We start from the raw sequence: 21,635 nt of genomic DNA, 5'->3' as shown, positions 1-21,635 counted from the left end.
TAGCTTCAGTTCCCTCATCTGTAAATCAGGGGTAAGGACAATGGTCCTTTCCACAGCTGTTGAGACAATTAAGTTCCTATAAATGTATCCGTCTGTAAAGCTCTTAGTACAATGCCTGACGCATGTTAAGTACTTAATAATGTTAGCTATTATTATCACGTTATTATAATGGCAGTCCCTTTAGGGACATTCTATACTTTAGGCTTTTCAGCAGTCTAGATCAGACTCCCTATTAAATGGGTTAGTGAGCTTTATTACAAAAAGTGTTTGTTTTTAAGCAGACGGGTTGGTTGAGGCGGAGGTTAAGTGACTTGCTGAGGTCGCATAGCCTACAGTGGTAGAACTTGACATTGCACCCAAGCCTGTCTGGGTTCGTAGACTTTTTACCACACTGCATTGTTTCTAGAGAAATCCTGAGACTTCTGCTGAGGTTCAGTTTTTCCATGTGAGCTCTATTTCTTTTTTTTTTTAAAGATTTTATTTATTTATTCGACAGGATAGAGACAGCCAGCGAGAGAGGGAACACAAGCAGGGGGAGTGGGAGAGGAAGAAGCAGTCTCATAGCAGAGGAGCCTGATGTGGGGCTCGATCCCACAACGCCGGGATCACGCCCTGAGCCGAAGGCAGACGCTCAACCGCTGTGCCACCCAGGCGCCCCCATGTGAGCTCTATTTCTGTTTCCTTTCTCTGATCTCAGTTTCCCTCTTTGAGGAAGAAAGCAAAGTATTTTCCTGGATGCCAACTATGCTGAGTTGGGACACTAGCTGAGGTAAGAAGTGATATGGACCAACATAATCCTCATCCTTAAACCCTGGCGAACCTTTCTGCTGTGTGTGCGTGTAAGTGGTAGTGGGAATAGGGGTAAGTAGGATGGTGGTGTTGCTGAGCAGGAATAGATAATGGGCATATCAGAAGTATGTTTCGTCCCTTTTGGTAGTTCCAGTGGATTGTGGGGACCAGAGAGGAGGAAGACCCTCACTGTAATTCCATTTCTACCACTCACTACCTCCTGTGCAAAATCCGGTCTGGACTCAAGGAGTTAATATATTCTCTGGTTCTAAGGTACTGATTCTGTGAGGAAATCAAAGTGCAGGTTCAATGAATGGCAACTGTCCTTATGATTCCCCCAGCATTTTATGTCCCTGAAAACAAGGGACACCTGTCTGTGTGACCCATGTACCGGTGGTTGAGAGGATCAAGGAGAGTAATGATTGTGAACGTACTTAGGAGACTGTAAGGTGAGGTACAAACATCATGAAGCCCTCTCTGCCCTTCCCCCACCTCCTGCCAGTGTGTTTGGTCTACACCCACTCAGTCAGCCTTTGTTCACCTGCAATCGATTCCTGTGACTGGCTGTGAGCCAGGCACTGTTGTAGGTGCTGCGGATGCCATGGTGAGTAAGTCAACCACCTGCCCCTTGGAGCACGTGTGTCCGTGTGTGTGTGTGTGTGTTTGTGTGTGTGGTGGGCAGAGAACTGGACAATAACAAGTAAAAATATCCTCCTTTATTGTGAGTCACCTTTGCACTGGTCTTGTCTTAACTCCCTGGACAAAGTAACAGCGTCTTATGGTTTTTCTTTTTTAGCTTCTTTTTGTATTCTTCCCCTGCTTTCCACCAAAATCTTGCACATGATAGATCGATAGATGCTAAATTCATGCTGGCTTAATCTGAATAACTTCTTACAGCGTCTTGAGTAATTACATGGGCTCTTTAGAGTTGGACTCCTAGGTTCGCACGTGGCTCTATTACTTATCAGTGCTGACCTCGAGCAGATTGCTCACCTTCTCTGGGCCTCAGTTTCATCTGTGAAGTGAAAGATTGCAAAGATTGCTTCCAACCTGTTTTGGGCAATGGAGCCCTTTAAGAATCCGGCGAGAGCTGTGATTGCTTTCCACAAACACGTGGAGGCCTACACAGACGCATGTAATTTTGTGTGTACGAAGTTCACAGACCCAGCAGGCTCATCGACAGGCCTCTTGCGTCCACAGGGCTGGTTGTCATCAGCAACCCCTCCTCCTGGATGTGAGTACATTCCTCGCTAGAGCTAGACACACACTCTTTCCAGCCCAGTGCAGGCCCTCCCTCGCCTTCCTGGCCCAGTTTCCCTTTTCCTCTTTCATTCCTTCCCTGAGCTCAGCTGGCTGCCTGCCCAGCCTCACACTGTGATGTTAGGAAACCGAAGGCAGGCAAGAAAGCAAAACCTCATTGGCTCTGGATTCCAAAGCTTTGCTTAGACCCGGAGTTCCCCTCACGATCGTGTGGGGAGCAGCTCTGTTTTTTCTGGCTGCTTTTAAAAAAGTGTCCAAAGCAGGGAAAGTCCCTCCATTCTCTAGGAATCCCAGTCTGGGCCCCAAGAGAACCCTGAGGCAAAGTCGTTTCCTCCTGAGGAGCCTTGATTTTCTCCATCTGCAAATTGGAGAGCTGCTCCCTGGCTGTGTCCCTCCACTGTCCTTGTTTACAAATATGAGTATTTCCCCCAGGAGCCAGCTAGCTGGTCTCACGCTCCTGTGTGCACAGGGCCCTGCCTGGGGTAGGTGCTCTGGCAGTGCCGTTGGAGGGTCTGTAGGGGCGGCAACCGGCGGGGGTGGGGGGGTGGGGGGAGGATTGCCCAGCTGGAGGCAGGATTCGAACCCCTATCCAGGACTCTTTCTGCTGCACCTTGCCTTGCCTTTTGGTCTGGTTTCATTCTATCCTACACTTCCCCCCCGCCCCATGCACCTCCTATGCATCACCAGGTCAGGGGTACTAACTGTGACAACTGTTTTATAGTTTCAACCACATTCAGGCTGGAGGGCTGCAGCTTGGCCTCCCCCCACGCTTCTCGCCTTCACCACACGGGACAGTGGCTGCGTACAGCCGCTTGTTTTCTGCAGCCTGTGGTGTGTTTGCTGATATGCTCACTGCCTTAGGTTACTGGAAGCATCACCACAGGATGCCTCGGGGATGGGGCAGCCCTGGGAGCGGGGCCCAGGGAGAAGCCTCCGTTCTTACAGGTTTGCTGAGTGACAGCCGGTCTCGGCTGCTCCTCCTTCTGAAGCTTTGGAGTCGTTTTTTGTTTTCGTTTCCCCAGCATGTTTGTCAGAAGCAGCCCCTTGCTTTGCGCCTACTCCCAGGACATAACCGACCCCTCTTTTCCACTGTCCCCCGACCCCGGGGGAAAGCCTGGTGAAGAAGAACAGACTTGGGGTGGCAATCAGACAGATCACTTCCTCTCTGTATGTCTTTGGACAAGTTATTAGCTATTCTACAACCTTGGTTTCCTCTCTGAAAATGGGGCAAAGAATACCCAGCACCGAGGATGCCTCAGAGGATTAAAAGGCAGTCAACTGCCCAGCACTATTCCCAGCACAAGAAAGATTCCCTTTCTTCCTCCAAATGTCCAGACTCCAGGGCTTCTCCACTCCATGTCTGCCCCCCACCCCCCGAGTGTTCAACTCAGCTCAGTGTTAACGGACATGGGGGTAGGCGAGGGGGAGTTGACGGTGTTTTCCATTAGCTCTTAGGCACTGTGCTGGACACTTAGGCGTTATTTCACTTATTAGGAAGAAAACATGTAGAAAACGGTGATGACTCAGCTTGTCGTAAGCTTTCCCACGCTCCGTGCCTCGGACTTCAGAGACTTGGCCTCTATGCTCTGTCCTTCCCTGGATTTCTCTCTCGCTCCAAGCTTGGCTGTGGAGTGACCTATGGTCCCCCCTTTTTCCTTCCTGGCTGTGCCCGCAGCCAGCATACAGACCCTTTTTCAAAGAGTTTCACAGACATGCTTTCAAAGGAAGTGACACAAGTTTTAGAATCTTACAGGACTCTTGTGGTTGTGGTCTGGATTCTGCCCCTTTTTTGAGTGGGCCTTGGGAAGCCCCTTCTTGCCCTGCATCCATTCTCAGGGATGGGGGTCCCCAGTCTCTTGCTTCTCCTCTATGCTGCTTCCCCAAACCTCTCCACCAGCCCCCTTAGCACAGAGGCCTGCAGAACATTCACGTTACAATAGGGGCCTAAGAACTTCCTTGACGCATTGACATTTTTGAGGACCTCCAGCCTGTGTGAGGAAGTCCCCTTGGGGAATTTTTTCTTCAAAATGGAATCTGGAAATTCTGCACTTTAGTCATTCCTCATAGAGACAGCTTTCATGAAGCAGTGAAAACAGCAAGGGACTGGGAATTAGGACCTGAGTTTTAGTCCCAGCCCAGCCTGAAACCTCGTTGTGAGATTTTAGGGAATCGCTTTCCCTTTGTGGGCCTCAGTTTCCTTATCTAGGAAATGGAAGTTTGACAGTATTATTTCTGAAGGCTTTCTCAGTCAAAAGGTACAAGACTAAAGGAGGACATTTGGGGGTAGGCATCCTGTTGCCCCTACAACCGGTTCACATCACTTCCCCTGCAGGCGAGGTTGAAGGGTCATCATGCCTCCTCTCCCACCCATCCTTCCAAGGCCTGGGACTCAACACTTAGTTCATCAAGTCCTTCCCCAGGCAGTGCTGCATTTATCCACATGCTCACCCCTCTACCCCTTTACTCCTCCACATTCTCATCTCCTTCCATTCCTCCACCCATCCATCTATTCATCCATTCATTCATCTCTGCATCTGTGCCATTTAAAAGTCATTGTAAGTGCAGAAAAGCACTTTGGCTCATGTAAGCGGGAAGGTAATATACTGGGGGTAAGGTCGAGTAGCCTGTAGAATGGATAAAGCATTGGAGAACCTGACTTGGAAAATGAGTAGTAAGAAACTAGGAAAGCTCTGGGTGTTTGAACAGCAGGTACTACCTGACAGTCTCATCAGGGTACCACTTTGGAAATAAATGTACTCCGGCCGTGCTTCCTACCCACATCCCTGTCTACTAAGGATTCACAGTCCTAGGGGAGAGAAGATGACCAGCCAAGCTTGTGTCATTTGCTTGCATCTTGGCTGGGAGAAGATAGAGCACTGATTTGCAGTATCACTGAGACTGTATATCCTGGGAGAGAAGTAATTCCATGAAAGGATGTCAAGGTGATATTTGGAAAGGGTAATGGATGCTGTGTAGGAAAAAAAATAATAAAACAAAAAAACCCCATAAAACATAAGTCTAAGAAACAAATTTAACCAATACTCCCCCCACCCATTCACGCATCCAACCACCCATCTGTTCTTTCAGCCAACTGAGCAATGCACCTTTGTTGAGCACCCGTCCTATTCCCCAGCTGTGCAAGGCACTTAGATATAGTGCAAAGCCACCCATCAGAAACACCCCAAGAGTGTCCTTAAAAGGATGTGTCTATGGAGCTGAAACAAAGATGAGGATTCGGGGAAAGGAATTTATGTATATCCATGTGTTGCAGGGTCCCAAAAAACATTGCTAGAGGACACAGTGACTCATTCTGGATGTGGGCAGACAAGGGATGGTTTTCGTGGGTGCCTCATGCACCAGGAGATTGCTTATCATGGGGGCAGAACAGTCTGTGGCCAGGTTAGACACCAGAAACCCTGGGTCCGCCTCTAGTCTCTGCTCCTCTGGAGCAGTGACGAATCATACCTCCTTTTCCTTGTCTATGAAATGGGAGGAATGAATGTAAGAATCCCTGCCTCGCCCAACCCAGGAAACTGCTGTGGAGGTAAAATGGGTTAATGGATGTGAAGGCACTTTCTAAGTACAGAGGCAGAGCGCTGTTTTCACCATGCTTGCTTCTATTTTCAGAGTGACTGATGATACCACCCGCGACACACGTGTGACTCTCACTTCTTTCACGCCCTCACTGTCCACCACCGAGCAGTAACCATGGAGAGGGTTCGTTGAGTTTTTCAGTTCCTTAGGCTGGTGGATGAGTATCCACCCCGGAGAAGTGGAAGATCAAGGCTCCGTGGGCCCCAAGTAGGCTGGAAACAGCAGCTGGGTGAGTGTGTATGTGTGGGAACAGGTCCTGGTTCCCTGTGGGTGGGAATGAAATGACAAGTGGAAGCCCGCACCATGTGGGTGGCCCAGTTATTTTCAGCTCACAATAGGAGGGAGTGGGGTTCTCCAAGTTCTGGCCAAGTCAGCACAGGAGACCACAGCTGCGACCAGAGGGGGAAGCACGTGTGGTCTGGGGGAGTGGGCCCTGAACTGACGGGGTTCCAGGCCGTGACCCTGGGTGAGGCGTGTCAACTCTCTGAGCATGTTTTCTCATCTGTGAAATGGGTGGCTTGCCTGCAGGGAGCAGCCTGTTGGTGGTGCTGGCTCACCTTTGTCACTTGCTGTCCTAGGATAAATGTCTGGGCCAGGCGTGGGCTTGCCTGTCTGCGCCTCAGCTCATCTCTCCCGGCCAGAAGTCTTTTCCTCATGTAAAAGCACTCCCTGTGCTGCCCCTTATTGGCAGTGGTTGACACATTGCTACGACCTTTATGGAGGGAGGGCAGTTTGGCGAAATCTATTAAACACGTAAAAGCACATATTGTATTTAATAAGCTCTATCTAGCAATCCTACATCTAGGAATTTATCTTACACGTATCCTCGCATGTACCACATGATAAGTACAAGATATTCACAGTTCGATACTAACGAAGATTGGAGACAATCTCATTGGCCATCAGTAAGGGACTGATAGATTAGTTCTGGCACTTCCATATGATGGAATGTGAGGCAGCTGCTAAAAAGAGTGAAGCAGATCTCTACATGCAGGAGTGGAATGATCTCTAAGATTAAGTAAAAGAAGCAAGGGACAGAATGGCTTATGTAGTATGCTGCCCATATGTAAAAAAAAAAAAAAAAAAAAAAGAAAGAAATAGACTCAGCTATGCTTAGAAATGCCTAGATGCTCTTTTGGAGGTTGATAAGAAACTGCTAAGAGTTACTTTCCTTTCTGGTTAGGAAGGATCATGGGAGGGAGACCGGGGACAGGGGTAGGAGGCGACTTCTTTTTCATTGTATATTTTTTTGTATCTTTAGAATTTTATATCATGTGCATTTTTGGTCTATTTATAGAGAGTCATCTGGCAGGCGGTACCCAGATGTCTGGGGAAAATTCCCATGGAGTTTCCAGTCCCAGTCTCAGAGCCTCTTTTTTTTTAATTTATTTTTTTTTAATAATTTTTTATTATGTTATGTTAGTCCCCATACAGTACATCCTTAGTTTTTGATGTAGTGTTCCATGATTCATTATTTGCATATAACACCCAGTGCTCCACGCAATATGTGCCCTCCTTAATACCCATCATTGGCTTATCCCAATCCCCCACCCCCCTCCCCTCTGAAGCCCTCAGTTTGTTACCAAGGGTCCATAGTCTCTTGTGGTTCATTCCCCCTTCTGTTTACCCCCCGTTCATTCTTCCCTTCCTTCTCCTACCGACCTCCCTGCTATTTCTTATGTTCCATAAATGAGTGAAACCATATGATAATTGTCTTTCTCTGCTTGACTTATTCACTTAGCATAATCTCCTCCAGTCCCGTCCATGTTGCTGCAAATGTTGGGTAATCGTTCTTTCTGATGGCTGAGTAATATTCCATTGTATATATGGACCACATCTTCTTAATCCATTCGTCTGTTGAAGGGAATCTTGGCTCCTTCCACGATTTAGCTATTGTGGACAATGCTGCTATGAACATTGGGGTGCATATGGCCCTTCTCTTTACTATGTCTGTACCTTTGGGGTAAATACCCAGTAGTGCAATTGCTGGATTATAGGTTAGCTCTATTTTTAACATTTTAAGGGACCTCCACACTGTTTTCCAAAATGGCTGTACAAACTTGCATTCCCACCAACAGTGTAAGAGGGATCCCCTTTCTCCACATCCTCAGAGCCTCTTTTATCCCTCAGTCCAGTGAGAGTAGTACCAGTCCTCTCTGCGGGGTTCTCTGAGGTGGGTTGACTCACCCAGCGGCTCCTCTCTGTACCGGCCTCACCCCACCCCCCACGACACTCGTCACGCCATCAGGGAAGTGGGTTTTAGAATCACATATTGACACTGAAAATACAGCCTTACGTGCCTTTCCCCGAAGGGGGTGACATTTGATCCCCGGAAGAGGAGAGTAGATCATTATCTCCTCTGACTGAGGGTGTCCATAGTGGAAACAGGAGGAGCCTTGTTGTTGCTCAAGTTTGGTTCAAATTCCAGCTTCTGCTTCTTGCACTGTGAAAGCTCAAGGAGCTGTCTTGATCTTGCTATATGGTTCCCTCCACTGTGAAATGGGCTGACCGCTACTGAACTGAGGTGACAGGGGAGAGGAGATGAACTTGCTGTGTAGAATGCCTGGCACGCAGTGGATGCTCAGGAAATGGTCACCGTGAAGTGACCTCAGTGACAGTGAGGTCATTTCAACCAGCTGGACCCCTTACCATGGAAGAGGGAAGAAACAGTAATGGTTGGAACCAGGCCTAGTTCAGCAAACACTGATGGCCCCTCTGGGCTTGGCCCCTTGCCCACTAAAGGTGGAGAAGGTACAGTGCCTGTCTGCTGGGGGTGTATGTTGATCAGACAGATGGTCTGGGGGAGTCTTAAGTTTGAAACTTGGGAGAGAGAGAGCCTGTCTGTAGGTCTGAGGTCTGGAAACAGTGAGGTCTGCCCCAAGATGACTGTTTGCTGCATGGACTTGGCACTGGGGTTTGCAGTGGGGGCTCTCTTCGTCAGGGAAGAGGCTGACTTGGGAAGGAGCAGAGGTCCTGGAGGATGGGGCCTCACTCGGACCAGTAGGGACCCTGAGAGCAGCCTCCCCCGCTGTCAAGGGTTCACACCTCCTGGCTCCACAGATGACCTCGCAGCATGGGAATTGTTCGTTCCTGCCACATAGGAATTGTTCTGAAGATGGGTTCACCTCCTACCTGTAGAAATATAGCTCTTTCTCCCAGGAGGAGCAGTGGTGGGAGCATGGACCTTTAGAGTAAGGCAGACCTGGGGCTAAATTCTTGCCTGGTTGTTGATTCGCTCAGTGACTGTCAACTTTGCTGTTTTGGTTTCCTGTTTGTGAAGTGGGGGTAATAATATTACCTACTGTTCACTGTGAGGGTTCAAAGAAATACCTGTAAGGATTCAAAGAAATGTGTGAGGCATCACAACAATGCTGTTTTAGTAGAGCTGGCTAAAGTTGAGCTGGCTGGTTTAAAATTAGGGCAAAAATCTTGGGAGGGAATTACTCTTTGGCTTAAGGGGGAAACATGCTTCATGGGCATGTTTCATTATAAAAGGGGAGACCCCCCCTTCCCCTGCCTTGCCTAGAGAGGGCTAAATTGTCCTGCACAAGAAAGAAACAGGACTGGGAGTTGTTCCTGGTTGAGGTGAGAGCCAGTGTGGGGTTGTGAGGGAGAAGAGGAGAGATGTGCAGGGCCCCAGTCTTGGGAAGAAAATCAGGCTGGGGAAGATGAATTCCTTCTGGCAGGGAATGGCCAGTGGATTTTTTAAGCAGAGATTTTTTTATGGCTATTATCCTAGATGAAGTTCTCACCTAAATTATTCTGTGCTACATTCATGTTACATCTTCTTCAGAACCCATCCTATGCCAAGATTTCGAGTGAACATCTGTTGGCACCCAATATACTTACATCAGTGTTCTTTTGGGGGAATGAAGGAACCAGGGCCCTGACCCATGTGGGGTGAGGCAGCATGTGAAGAAATGGATGATCAGTGGCGGTGGACATTGGAGGAAGGGATACCAGGATAGAACACAAGCCTTCAGTTCTCCTTGGGGATGTGGATGGGGTCTAACTCATAACTGTTTGCACTATCTGAGAGGGAGAATGGAGCAAGTGCTTTTGATATTCCAGTGAGGGCCCGGCCACCCCCAGAGAACAGACCCCCAGTTCCCTTAGCTGTGGCGCTGTGGCCATCAGGAGGGTTCAGAGGTAAGGCGAGATGAGCCACACCCCATCGCAGCATCAACTGAAGCTGGCAAGACGAGAACCTTGTCCCTCACCCCCAACCAGGGGCACAAGGCAGCTTCAGTGCCCCCTGCATCCTGAAGCCTTCTTGGAAGGTACGAAACAGCCCTGACAAGGAATTTCACAGTGGCCTTGCACATTTCTCTGAAGCACCACTGCTCTATTCCAGGGGAGATGGTTTTCTTTAATTGTCATGGTTTAAGTGTTTCTTCCACCATTCCAGTGTGGTCAGTTACTGAAAATAATGAGAACAATTTTTTTTTTCTTAGTGTATATAAGTTGTAACATGTCCATTTTTGACACCGTCACATGATCGATACTGAAGAAGCACCACCACCGCCACATAAACACACACCACCCTCCCGCTGAGAAACCACCCTCTCATCTCGCAGACTCTGGCTGCTTTCTAGCCTCAGCCCTGCAGACCCTCAGACCCCCGGGATCTCTCTTCAAACCCTGGACACGCTTCCGAAAACAAGGGGGAGCCTCTGACAGTCGTGACTCTCCCTTTGGTGTCCTGCAGCTGTCCTTTGATTGCTTCGAACCTCCTGAGGAGGCTTGATTTCTCCCCAGGGACCAGGCAGGAAATGCTCAGAAAGTAGGATGTGGAGTTGTTTTCTTAGAAAAATAAAAAGAGAAGAAGTGGAAAACACAGAGGCTGAGGCTGAGTCACAGTGAGAAGGGGCTGGAGCCTGGTCCATGGGGGTCCGAATGGCTGGATTGGCTAATCGTTGTTCTGTAGAACTTGTCCTTCCCCACTTCTGTTAAATGGGCGCACTTCAGACAGGTCTTCCCCCAAGGCTCGCTGGGGGTGTAAGTGGCATGATGTAAAGAATGTAATAGTGCCCAGCGCATTGTCAGCACTCAGTACAAAATTGCTCTTATTATTTTGATTATTCTCTCTTGCCCTCTGTACTTTTCCCCCCTCTTACCCCCACTTTCTCCATCAGTGGGAAGGTGAATAATAGGGCCATTAAGGATCTCTACTGTGAGGAAATGGGAACTTTCCCATGGACAATGAGGGGCTGGCACTTGGAAGCAGGGATCCTCACGAGTAACACATTTTGGGCCGCTGAATGTCAGAGCACCATGGCCTTTCTACCTCCCCCATCTCTTGCCCCTTGAAAACCAGCTCCGCCACTTACCAACTCTCTGTCCCCGGGGCAATGGCATCATTCTTCCGAGCGTGTTTCCTTATTGATAATATGGGGATGGTACGGCGGTAGGACATAATGCGGTAGGGAGGATTAATGGGCATACTCTGTGTAACGGGCTTTGCGGAATGCTTGGCCCACGGCAAGCACACAATACATGTAGCTGCTTCCGCTAAAATAATGTAGCTTGACTGGTCAGGCCCGCAACCCAGGAGTCAGTCTCGACTTTGCTCCTTCTCACACCTTTCTTAGGTCCAGATTCCCCAGAAGTGGCCATGAAATAAGGATGTGAGGGCAAGTAGTTTATTGGAAGGTGATCCCAGGAGGTTCCAGTAGGAAAAGCTGCAGCCAAGGAAGGACCCTGAGGCAGAGTTGCCCGTGCTTGCAATAGAGGGCTTGGCCAGGAGCTATGTGGCTTAGATGAAAACGATGAGCTGGGCCAGTTAGATTCCTCTGCTGGGGCCTTGGAAATCAGCGGAGAGACTGGGCAGGGGGGGCATGTTCCCTGGGAGCTGAGCTGGGGGTGTAGATTCTAGAAACATAGCCCATAGGGCCCGCGGGGAAGGCTGGATCAGGCACTGACAGGTCCCATTTGGGGTTTTGGAGTCCGACCCAGACTTGAATTCTGGCTTGTTTTCACTTGCCAGTGGTGTGAGCTGAAACAAGTTACTTAAACTCCCTGAGATCCCCATGGTTTTCTCCTATGTCTCTTATGGCTATAATCCCCAGCCTGCAAGGTGGAAATTAGGATTAAGGTGACACATGTAGCCCACCTGACACGTAAAGGATGGCCAGTGAGTGTCTTCTTTTTCATTTCCAACCGCCCCAACTCTTGCTCTTTGAAGCTGGACAGTGACAGGGTTACAGGGTCAGAAATGAGTTTGAGAATAAATGTTCCTCAGGAAGTGACAGGGAGAACTCTAGCTAGAAAAAGGGAAGTGAAGCCCTTCTATGACTTAGAAGGTCCACTGTGGGATTCCAAGGCAGAATTGGGAGGACCGTTCCCTGCCATTGTGAGACATATGCCAACAAGCTCAGAGCTTGCACTTTTGGGGGATTTCTGGAGAGGAAATATCCCCCCTTCCCCCAGAGGCTGGCAGGGATTCTGTTCTGCAGGAAGGCAAGAAAGGAGGTGAGTAGGCATCCTACCAGTCCTGCAGCCAGCAGCCACAGGCTGCCTGCTGAGCCCAGGAGGGGGGGCAGCTAGAGGTCCCACTGTGGTTCAGCCTCAGGATGGGGTGTGGGATGTCTGTGGTCAGACCGGAGTCACAGGGAAGCCACAGTGGGAACACCCTCAGCTGAGTACTGCCTGCCTCCTAAGTTTCCACTCCGGGGACACAGGGTAAACGAACACTTAATGAGGATTACGCAAGTAAAACACTAACATCGAAAAGATTCATATCATTATAACAGATTCAATTCAGAAGTACCCAGAGTTGTAGCTGGAAATGAAGTCTACAAACTCAGGTTTATAGGAAAGAAAACTTTACTCCTATAACTTAATTTGATGTATCTTTGTATCCTGTCCTTTTGCTGGTCTGGTGAGAAACTTTAGCCTCAGCCTTTCTGGGGTACACCTGGGTGTTTGGAGAGCCCACAAGTTACTGCTGAGTCTTCCTACCTGTGGTTAGTATGGTCTGTGGGTCTGATGACATGTTGAAGGTTTGGGGTCACATTTGAGGACACAGAGAACTTCCTTAGGGCTGCTGTGGTCCACCTGCCTGGACACTGTCCACAGCTCTTTCTCTTGGGGTCTCCCTGGCCGTGCTGCGGGGATGCCCATGTGGCACCTGCCTCCCTCCAGACCAAACCAGGACTTTCTTTGGCTGGGAAGAAATCCACAGTCCTTAATAACTCTGGTGAAGACATTAAAAAAGATTACTTTGAATCCTCTTTTATCCTTTTTGCAAAGGGCTTAGGCTTTTAGAACAAAAGAGACTCACAGTTTTAGTCACTGCCCTGTGTCATGTCTCCCCTGAGATGGGCGGATGAGCTACGTGGTGTGGATGAGCTGCCTGAATGAGGAAAGGGAAGAGGAGATAAAAATAGGAAAATACCTCAAAGATGTCCAGAGAGGAAAACTTGGAAGCCTGTCTTCCAGCAGGACTCCAGGCAGAAATGTCTGTGAGCCGTTTGTCCCTCATTTCCATGCATACATATTTAGTACTCGGAGTTAGTCTCTAAGAGTGTAATGCCCTCTACACCCAAGGGTTTTTCTCTACCTCCTCCCCAGTACCCATTTGACCATTTTAAAAATGCCATACTAGGGAGCAGTAGAGGATAGCCCGAGAGTCAGGTCTGGTTGCATCAGCCTTTTCTACACAACCCTGGCTTTTTCCTGATAGACATGTGGTTCCCAAGGAGCAGCATAAAATTGCTGCCTCTGAGCTTTGCCACTCCCTCAGTCCTCCAAAACTCAAAGTCCTTATTTAAAAACAAAAACAAAAAACCAAAAACTGGGGTGCTTGAATAGCTCAGTCAGTTAAGCACCCAATTCTTGATCTCAGCTCAGGTCTTAATTTCAGGGTCATGAATTCAAGTTCTGCATTGGGCTCTACACTGGGTATGGAGTCTACTTAAATAAAAAACGATTGAGGTATAACTTATGTAGAGTAAAATGTACACATCTTATAGCTTGATGAGTTTTTTTTTTTTAAAGGTTTATTCATTTATTTTAGAAAGAACATGAGCAGGAGGGGCAGAGGGAGAGAGAATCCCAAGCAGATTCCGCATTGAGCACAGAGCCCGATGCAAGGCTTGATCTCATGACCGTGAGACCACGACCTGAGCTAAAGCCAGGAGTTGTACCCTCAACTGACTGAGCCACCCAGGCGGCCCTAGCTTGATGAGTTTTTAACAAACATGTATATACTCATGTAGCCATCACTCAGATGCAGATAAAGAACATGTTCAGCTCCTCAGAAGTTTCCTTCATGTTCTCTTGTAGTGAATATCCATCCCGCAAAGGTAACCACTGTTTGACGTCCGACTGTTCTGACTTCCCTGAATTTCACATATGGTATGTACTCTTTTGGGTCTGACTCTTTTGCTCCAAATCATGACTATGAAATTCACTTATATTGTGTTTACTGGTGGTTTGCTCTTTTTCATTGCTGTGTAATATTCTACTGTATGGGATACACCACAATTACTAAAACTGAATGCAAGCTTCTCTGGTTTTAAATTTCCCTCCAATCTCTTTGCTGAAGAGAAAACTTCATGACACATTGCTGTCTGTATGTTTGGCCTGAGCTCTGCCCTCTGCTCCTCTGCCTACTCCTCTGGGGGCAGAAGGGGCAGGGTTTCATTTCTCTACCTGACTCTCCATTATATCTTCCTCCTCCTAAGGAGGCGCTGGCCCTGTCTTCTTTCCTGGGGCCATCTAACAAGGGGCAGGCTACTGGGGCTCCAGCAAAGTGAGCCCTGCTGCTGAATTTGTGTGGGACTCCTGATTGGTCAGGGAGGCTGGAGAGAGAGAAAACTTACCAAAGGAACAGGAAGAAATCTTGGGAGGGGGTCTGGACATTCACAATGCTGTGGTATTGAGATTGTATCAAGTTTAATCAGATTTCCCAGGGTCTGTGGACCTAGAGCTGGACTCTTGATTATGCACAAGGATGCCCAAAGACAGGAGTCATTTTGATTCTTAGCTCAGTTTAAAGCAGGGCAAGCAGGATTCACTTAGAAAGGATTTGGAAAGGGCTGGCTGGACTAGTGGGGGAAGCAGACCCTGGCTGCTGGACTGGAGAATAGGACTTTACTTGGAGGTCCCTGTCCCTAGAAATCCCTAGCCAGAGGGTACCTGACAGGCTCGGTGGCCTTCTGGGAGCATCAGGGAGCTTCTGAGGATCCTAGAACAGCAGACCACTATTTCTGGACCCCACTTACTAGTGGGACACACCCTACTGATACCACCCAGGTGATACTGGGGAGGGAGGAGTTTGTCTGCAGAGGCTCGGATAAGAACTGCATTGTGGCAGGTATGGGTACCTCTCCTCTCCAAAATTTTCTGCTTCCAAGCCTCCTCGTTCAAGTGCCCAATTCAAGCCTGACCTCTCCAGGCAATCCGCCCACAATCCATAATTACTCTCATCTATTTTTCAAAACTTTCCTTTTCTCAGAATGGTGTGAATGAATAACAGGGTAAATGCATTAGCTTCCTAAACTTGTTTGCATTTCAAAACAGAAGGCTTGGGCCCCAGATTGAAGCGCCAAGAGATGGATGACTGGCACATGACAAATTGATATGACCCTGGTGAGGGATGGGTGGAAGGGCTTCTTATCATGACCACAGGTTCCTTGATGTCATCCCCCATTCTTCCAGGCAATCGTCCTGTAGGGCACATTACATGATTACACTGTAACCTAGCTCACTATTTGCCTGAGCAAATGACTCAGCCTTGTCAGTCTCAACTCAGCCTTTTCTCTCAGCTAATCTTCCTGTATATATTTGGGAAAAGGGGTTTATTCCATACCTGCTCTTGTGTCAGCTCCAAGAGTGGCTGCTTCTCTGTCCTTTTAGCAATGTTAAGGTTCATTAATCACTTTGTTGCTAGTCAGGGCTCTGATTCTTGGCCTCCTTCTCTCTCTTGAGGATCCTGTTGCCTCCACTTGGGCATCAGGGGAAGGGCTTATTAATTTTTGGTTGAAAGAGGCAGACATCCAATCCATATGAACTTAATCAAAAAGGAGACTTAATGACTAATATAACTGGAAAGTGCAGGAAGGGTCTGGCTTGATCCAGAGGCTCAAACAATGTCATCGAGGGTTTCTTGCATTCCACTTTTCATCTCTGCTCCTTTTGTATGTCCCCCAATTTTCTTCCCCTGAAGATGGGCTTCCTTTATGAAGAGGTGGGAGAGAGGGACAAAACCTAGGTTGTTCAACCTTTTCGTCATTCTAGCTCAGCCAACCCCAGTGAAGAGTGCATTTCTTTCTTCCAGTGTTTATTACCAATCTCAGGTAGGGACTTGGCCTGGCCCTGTATGGGTTGTGTGCCCACCTCTTGGACAAACCTCTATGGTTGGGTGTGAGAGGTGTCCTGAAGACAGGCAATCCCATTAGCACCCTGTGCTGGGCAGACAAAACCGTCCACATTTACTGTGAGGTGTAAATATGGGGTAGGGCACACTTCCCTCTACTACCCTGACCCTTTATTTCCCATAACACTTTTGTAACCAAACTAACATGAGTTTGCTCCTTGGTGAGTCACAGATAGAAACTACACCAGATGGAGTTGTTGCACAAAGTAAACTTTATTTCTAGCAAATAAGGAGATCCAAGGAATAACTTCCAAAGCTGTGACTCCCCAGGCAAAGGTGAACGGGTTCCTTTTATTTAAGGTTAGGATGAACAATTAGATAGAGGAGCCTTGACATTGTATGTAGAGTCGGGCACGAGGTCACACATGCATCTTAAGGAAACATGCCTATAACATACATCGCATGTTTTGTAAATGAGGCTTGTGCTCCTCCTTGCGCAGAGATTTTAGTATTAAAATGAGGTGAAGGTAACCATGGGTTGCTTCCGAATTCCGTAAATAAGTCTTCCTGACAAATTGTATAATCTTTGATATTTGAGCCTGGCCTGAAGGGGTCAATGGCTTGGTCTTTGGTTTTCCTGAAAAGGTTTTCAGGGTGAGCCCTGCACTCGACCTCAAACCCAAACCACAAAAATTAGGAACTCACTCCGCGCCTGTTGCCAATTCCCAGTTTTTAACCTCCAAAACCTGCCTGCTTCTGTACAGTCTCTTGTGCTCTCAACTGAATTTTAAACATTTTGTCTGGAGCTTATAGCTTTTATTTGTAGAACGATCAGTTTATTAGATGTGTTTGGTGTGCAGTTCTCTTGGCTAGAAGCAGAACCTAAGGTGACAAGTTTACTAAGTTAAATTGTTCTTGGTGGGTTCTAGCAAATAGTACAAAGTTGCCATTTGCACTCCTCACCATTACCTTTACTCTGCTTTGTTCTCTGTAGAATTCCTCACTGCCTGATGTTGTGTATATTTGTGTATGGTCTCTCTCCCCACTCACATGTAAGTTCTTTGACAGCAGGATATTTTTCTGTTCTGCATTCGTGCGGACCGAGAGCCTCAGCTTCCAGCCAAAGGGGAGCAATCAGGGAGGTGGGAGGACACAGGCACCAGGAGGCGCCATGTCCGCAGCTGGGTTTATGCATCATGCACAAGCTGATTTTGCTCCTTGGACACAATCACTTGTGTGAGCCCTTTAAGGAATTGAAGAGTCTAGTCATTGTGGTTCTGAACCACTGGGTGGCACTGCCCACTAATTTTCCTAAGAAAAGTCAGACTAGACCAGCTTTGCCGTGGGTGCAAACCCTCACCTTCCAGGACCCAGCTTAACATGCTATTTCCATGGTGGCACTTTCTGATCTGACCCCCTGACTCACAGCCTAAAGGGCTCAGCACATTGACGTCTGAACACACCTTCTGCCTAGCCAGCCCAAGGCCTTTGTGGGAATTTCATGCACAGGCATTTAATGAAGCCTACTAGGTGCAAAGGGTGAATAAATTCAAAGTGGTGGTCCCTGCCTCCAAGGCAGCCTTTTTTAGCTGAGTTCAAAGGCATGCATTGGATATAACGGATTAACTTCTCTCCTTTGCATCTAGGATGGTGCTCACTATGCAACATCCTTGGGAGAACTGGGAAGATAGTCCCTCAAATCACCTGTGTTCTGTGGTTCAGATGAGCAGTCCTATGTTACAGAGTCTGGAGGGGAAGGCTCGTTTTTGGGAAGAGAGAGGGAAGTTCTGGGTGTGTGCTTAGGGTGAAAGCAACCATGCTCGCAAACGACTTCTTGATCTTGCCATTCACCACATGGTTCCTTTTCCCCCAGCTAGTCGTCTGCTATAAGGGGCAGTGTGCAAGCTGAGAACCGTCCTCTTTCCATTACCAGTGAGAACCTGCTGGGGGCAAGCACTCTTTTTCTGACATGGGAACCTCTGCTATGAACCAGGCATGGGGCTGGATACTTTGTGTACATTAACTGGTGTGATTCTCCAAATAACCTGCAATTGTAGGTGTTTGTTTTGGTCTCTGATTTACAGCACAGGAAACTGAAGCTCAGAGAGGTTGACTACTTTGCACATTCACACACAGACACACGGTAAATTCCCACACTAAAAAAAAAAAAAAAAAAAAAAACAACTTCCAGTGACCCATTCCTGCTTCTGGCTCCAACCCTAAATTCTGTCTCCCTTCACAAAATAGCTGTTACAAGAGTTACCTACATAGAGCTCTGATCCCGACTTCCGTAGCCCCAGTCTCTTACCCCCTGTGGTTGGGCTTCTGTCCGTGCCTGTCCAGGTCACTGGACATTCATGGGTCAAATCCAGTGGCATTTCTCTATTCCTCTTTTACTCTTGGCTGTACTCATCACGTTTGACTCCTCCCTCTTTCTTGAATTGTTTTCTTCTCTTGGCTGGCAGGTCACCACACTGTCTTGGATTTCTTGCTATCTTACTGGCTACTCCTGCCTCCCATTTCTGTGTGGCTCCTGCTCTATCTCTAACGTGCCCCAGAGCCCATTGCTCATCACCTTCCTACCTGACCCCATCTGGTCCCATGGCTTTACATCTCCAGCACCTTTCTCCGGCATTCCAGACTCACAACCAACTCCCTGCCCACGAGAGCTACATAGATGCCTAACACGTGTTTCAAAATTGTCATGTCCCTATCCTGATTCCACTCTGTAACTTGCTTTCCCCCCCACTTCCCCATTTCTAGAACTTGTGCCAGCATCCACCTAGTTGCTCAAGCCCAAATCTTTCTCAGTATTTCTTTTCAATTCTGTCCCCCCAAGCGGTTCCCTAATCTCCTTTTCCTCCACTTCCACTACTTCCTTTCTGGCCCCAGCCATCCTCATGTGTGGTCTGGATTACTTAGTCTGGACGGGTCTCCCTTGCCTCCAGGAATCTGTGTCTGCACTGTAGCTAGGTTTCTTTAAACAGGTGGGTCAGATGATGCTACTTGGCTGCTTAACACCATCCCTGATGGCTTCCCACCTCCCCTGACATAAATCACACACCCCTTACTCTGGCTCACAAAGTACCCCTGTCCTGCTCTTGCCTTCCTGGTTCCTCATCCCGCTCTCCTGGCCATACGCTCCAGCCACACTGCTCCCGGGCACCAAGCTAGTTCCTGCCAGCACTTTGCACTGGTGGTGCTTCCTGCCTGGAAAGCTTTATTCCTCATGAGGCTGTCATTGAGCTGTTGGGTTGCACGTCACCTCCTTGGCGAGGCCTTTCCTCACCACCCAGTCTGAAGTAGCCACCCTGAGCATGTCCCTGGATCTTGAGAACCGCTTGCAAGTCTTTTTACCCCACCCCTGCCCCCCAGGTCTACTGTCTAGGGCCATCCAAAGTTTCTGCAAGGCTTCTGTGACTTTCCAAGGACTGACTTCACATTTCTCAATTTTAATCCCTTATTCTGGGGCGCTGGCCCTGTCTCACACCCATGTGAACCTCAGCGGGGAGTAATCCCCCTTGTCACTTCCCCTCAGACCACTCTCATCAAATATTCCGGGAGCTGCATAACTGATGGGACTCTTGAGGGCTCCAGGGAGGAGAAGTTCCCACTGTTCCCGGCACTGGCTCCAACTGCTCCCCCGACCGCTCTCCCCACCCCTCTCTGGTTCTCAGAGGCAACACAGTCCCTCCTCTTGGTTCACCCCTTCCCCTGGTCTGGGCGCCAGTCTGTAGTCCTGTCCTGGGGGACTTTCCTCCCTTAACTGGGGTTACGGACACATTTTCTTAACAGAGGTGTTTCCTCCATGAAAGAGATTCTTGCTCTAGCTGCTAAGAGAATAACAACATTTTCCATTTTATTATGGTGCTTGTTCCAGACCCTGTGGTTGGGGATAGTCAAAACAGCCCTGTAAGGGATCAGCTCCATTTTGCAGGCGAGGAAACTTGGTTCAAATAGGTAACGGCCATTGCTGGTAAACACCAGGCTCTGGAGAGATGCATTGTCCCTCCCTGTGTCTGCCCATTGCTTCCTCAAAATCTTCTTGCCAGCAATCACAGGATAGCTGCATGGAGGTCTCAGGAGCCCAGATGATGGGAAAGGAGGCTCTCAGACCTTGAGCTATTGCTCTCTTTGTGGGGTGGATCCAGTTTTCCCCAGCCTCATGGAGACCAGAAGCTTCTTCTGTTTAAAATATGGCCCCTGGTCCTAATGCCAGATCTGCCGGTGATTCCTAGTACGGCCTTGGGCAAGTCATTGTTCCTTCTCCGAACTGTGGTTCCCTTACCTCACAATGAGAGAAAGCTCCTTTCTGTCCTATGTTCTATGGTCTTAAAGAAAAGTCAGATGCTGGCCTAATAAGGCTCATCTCCTGAGCACTTGCTCTGTGCTAAGTGTTCTCCTGATCCTCTCCACATCCGGAGGTAGGTCCTGTTATTTGACCTATTTTATAAACGTCGAAACTGAGGCTTAGAAGAATTTAGTAGTCTCCCAAGGTCTCACAGTAAATGGCATAGTTGGGATTTGAACCTAGATTTTGCCTTTCTGAATTTGGAGGATTTAAACCATTGTATCAACCCTGTCCCCCTGATACTAGTGTCGGCTGCTGACAACTCTCCACCGATCACTCACACATGCGCACGGACACATGTCCTCTTTTATGGGGAAAGGCATGTTCATCTGGCCTATCTTCGAAGGCCACTCGGGGGGCCAAATACCATTTCTTACCAGCCCGCCAAAGCTAGCCTCAGGACATCCGGTCATCTGGTCCAGATCCTCATGGTGTAGTAAATGACTGCACGGAGAGGGGACGTGTGGCCAGACCTCCTACCTGCATGTAAAATTCTCTTTGTACTATCCAGAGTAGCTTCCTCATGTTCTTGCCTTCCTGTCCTACCCACTGGTTCCCCCACGTTGCTGTGTGGTCTTCACCTGTCCTGAGGCAAAGGCCTTTCTCTGACATAGCAGTGAAAGTGACCCACTATTCTAGGCCTTATTTCCCACCCCCAGCCTCCCAGTCCACCACCTCTGTCCCACAAGGCTGACAGTCACGTGAGCTCTTTGGTTTATGTGGGTGAGGTCTTTGCTTTGGGGTGATCAGAGCTGGTAGATCGCTGTGTGTCCCAGTGAGGGGGTCTTTTGGGTGTGTGTGTGTGAGTTTAAATCTGGGCATCTGTCTATCTTGAAAAGACTAGGAAGAGCCCTCTTTAAAAACAACTGAATGCACCAGAGGAAAGTACTTCCATTAGCATGTGAACCGTTAGGAGTTTCTGGCAAGCTTTATATGATGTGCTAGGATGGGACTTTGACTTTGTTATATAGACGCCCAGTTAGGTTTTCAGACTGACATCTCGCCTCTGAACTCTGATGGACCCAGAGAGAGAGAGAGAGAGAGAAATAACAAACAGCGTTTCCTTTCCAGGTTGTCAGGATCCTGGCCCCAGCCTGTGCTTCCTGTTTTCAGCCCCATCCCCATCCTGTCCTTTAGGCTTTTGAACTCTGGTTCCCTGACATTGACCCTGGTGCTGGCTCAGGACTTTGAAGCTTCCTGCTGCCGTGGGTGTACGTGCTGACCTTGTTCTAGCTCCTGTGTCAATCTCCTGCCACCCCCACGTGCACTCTGGCCTCTGCCAACAAAGGTCTGGGCCTGACTGCATCGTATCTGTTGGTG

The 21,635-nt window shown here is 48.5% G+C and overlaps 1 long non-coding RNA gene across 1 annotated transcript; it reads left to right on the top strand.

The window, feature by feature from the left end:
• Positions 1-521: 521 nt before the first annotated feature.
• LOC130544724 (uncharacterized) lies at positions 522-14,335 on the top strand. The gene is made up of 3 exons (XR_008961249.1): positions 522-661; positions 5,677-5,872; positions 13,930-14,335. It is a non-coding gene; the product is annotated as an uncharacterized LOC130544724 (long non-coding RNA).
• The last annotated feature ends 7,300 nt before the right edge of the window (positions 14,336-21,635 follow it).

This window comes from Ursus arctos, unplaced genomic scaffold (genome assembly GCF_023065955.2).
Source record: "Ursus arctos isolate Adak ecotype North America unplaced genomic scaffold, UrsArc2.0 scaffold_24, whole genome shotgun sequence".
Classification (NCBI taxonomy): domain Eukaryota; kingdom Metazoa; phylum Chordata; class Mammalia; order Carnivora; family Ursidae; genus Ursus; species Ursus arctos.
The sequence above is the reverse complement of the archived record's forward strand: the minus strand, read 5'-3'. Positions and strand labels throughout refer to the sequence as shown.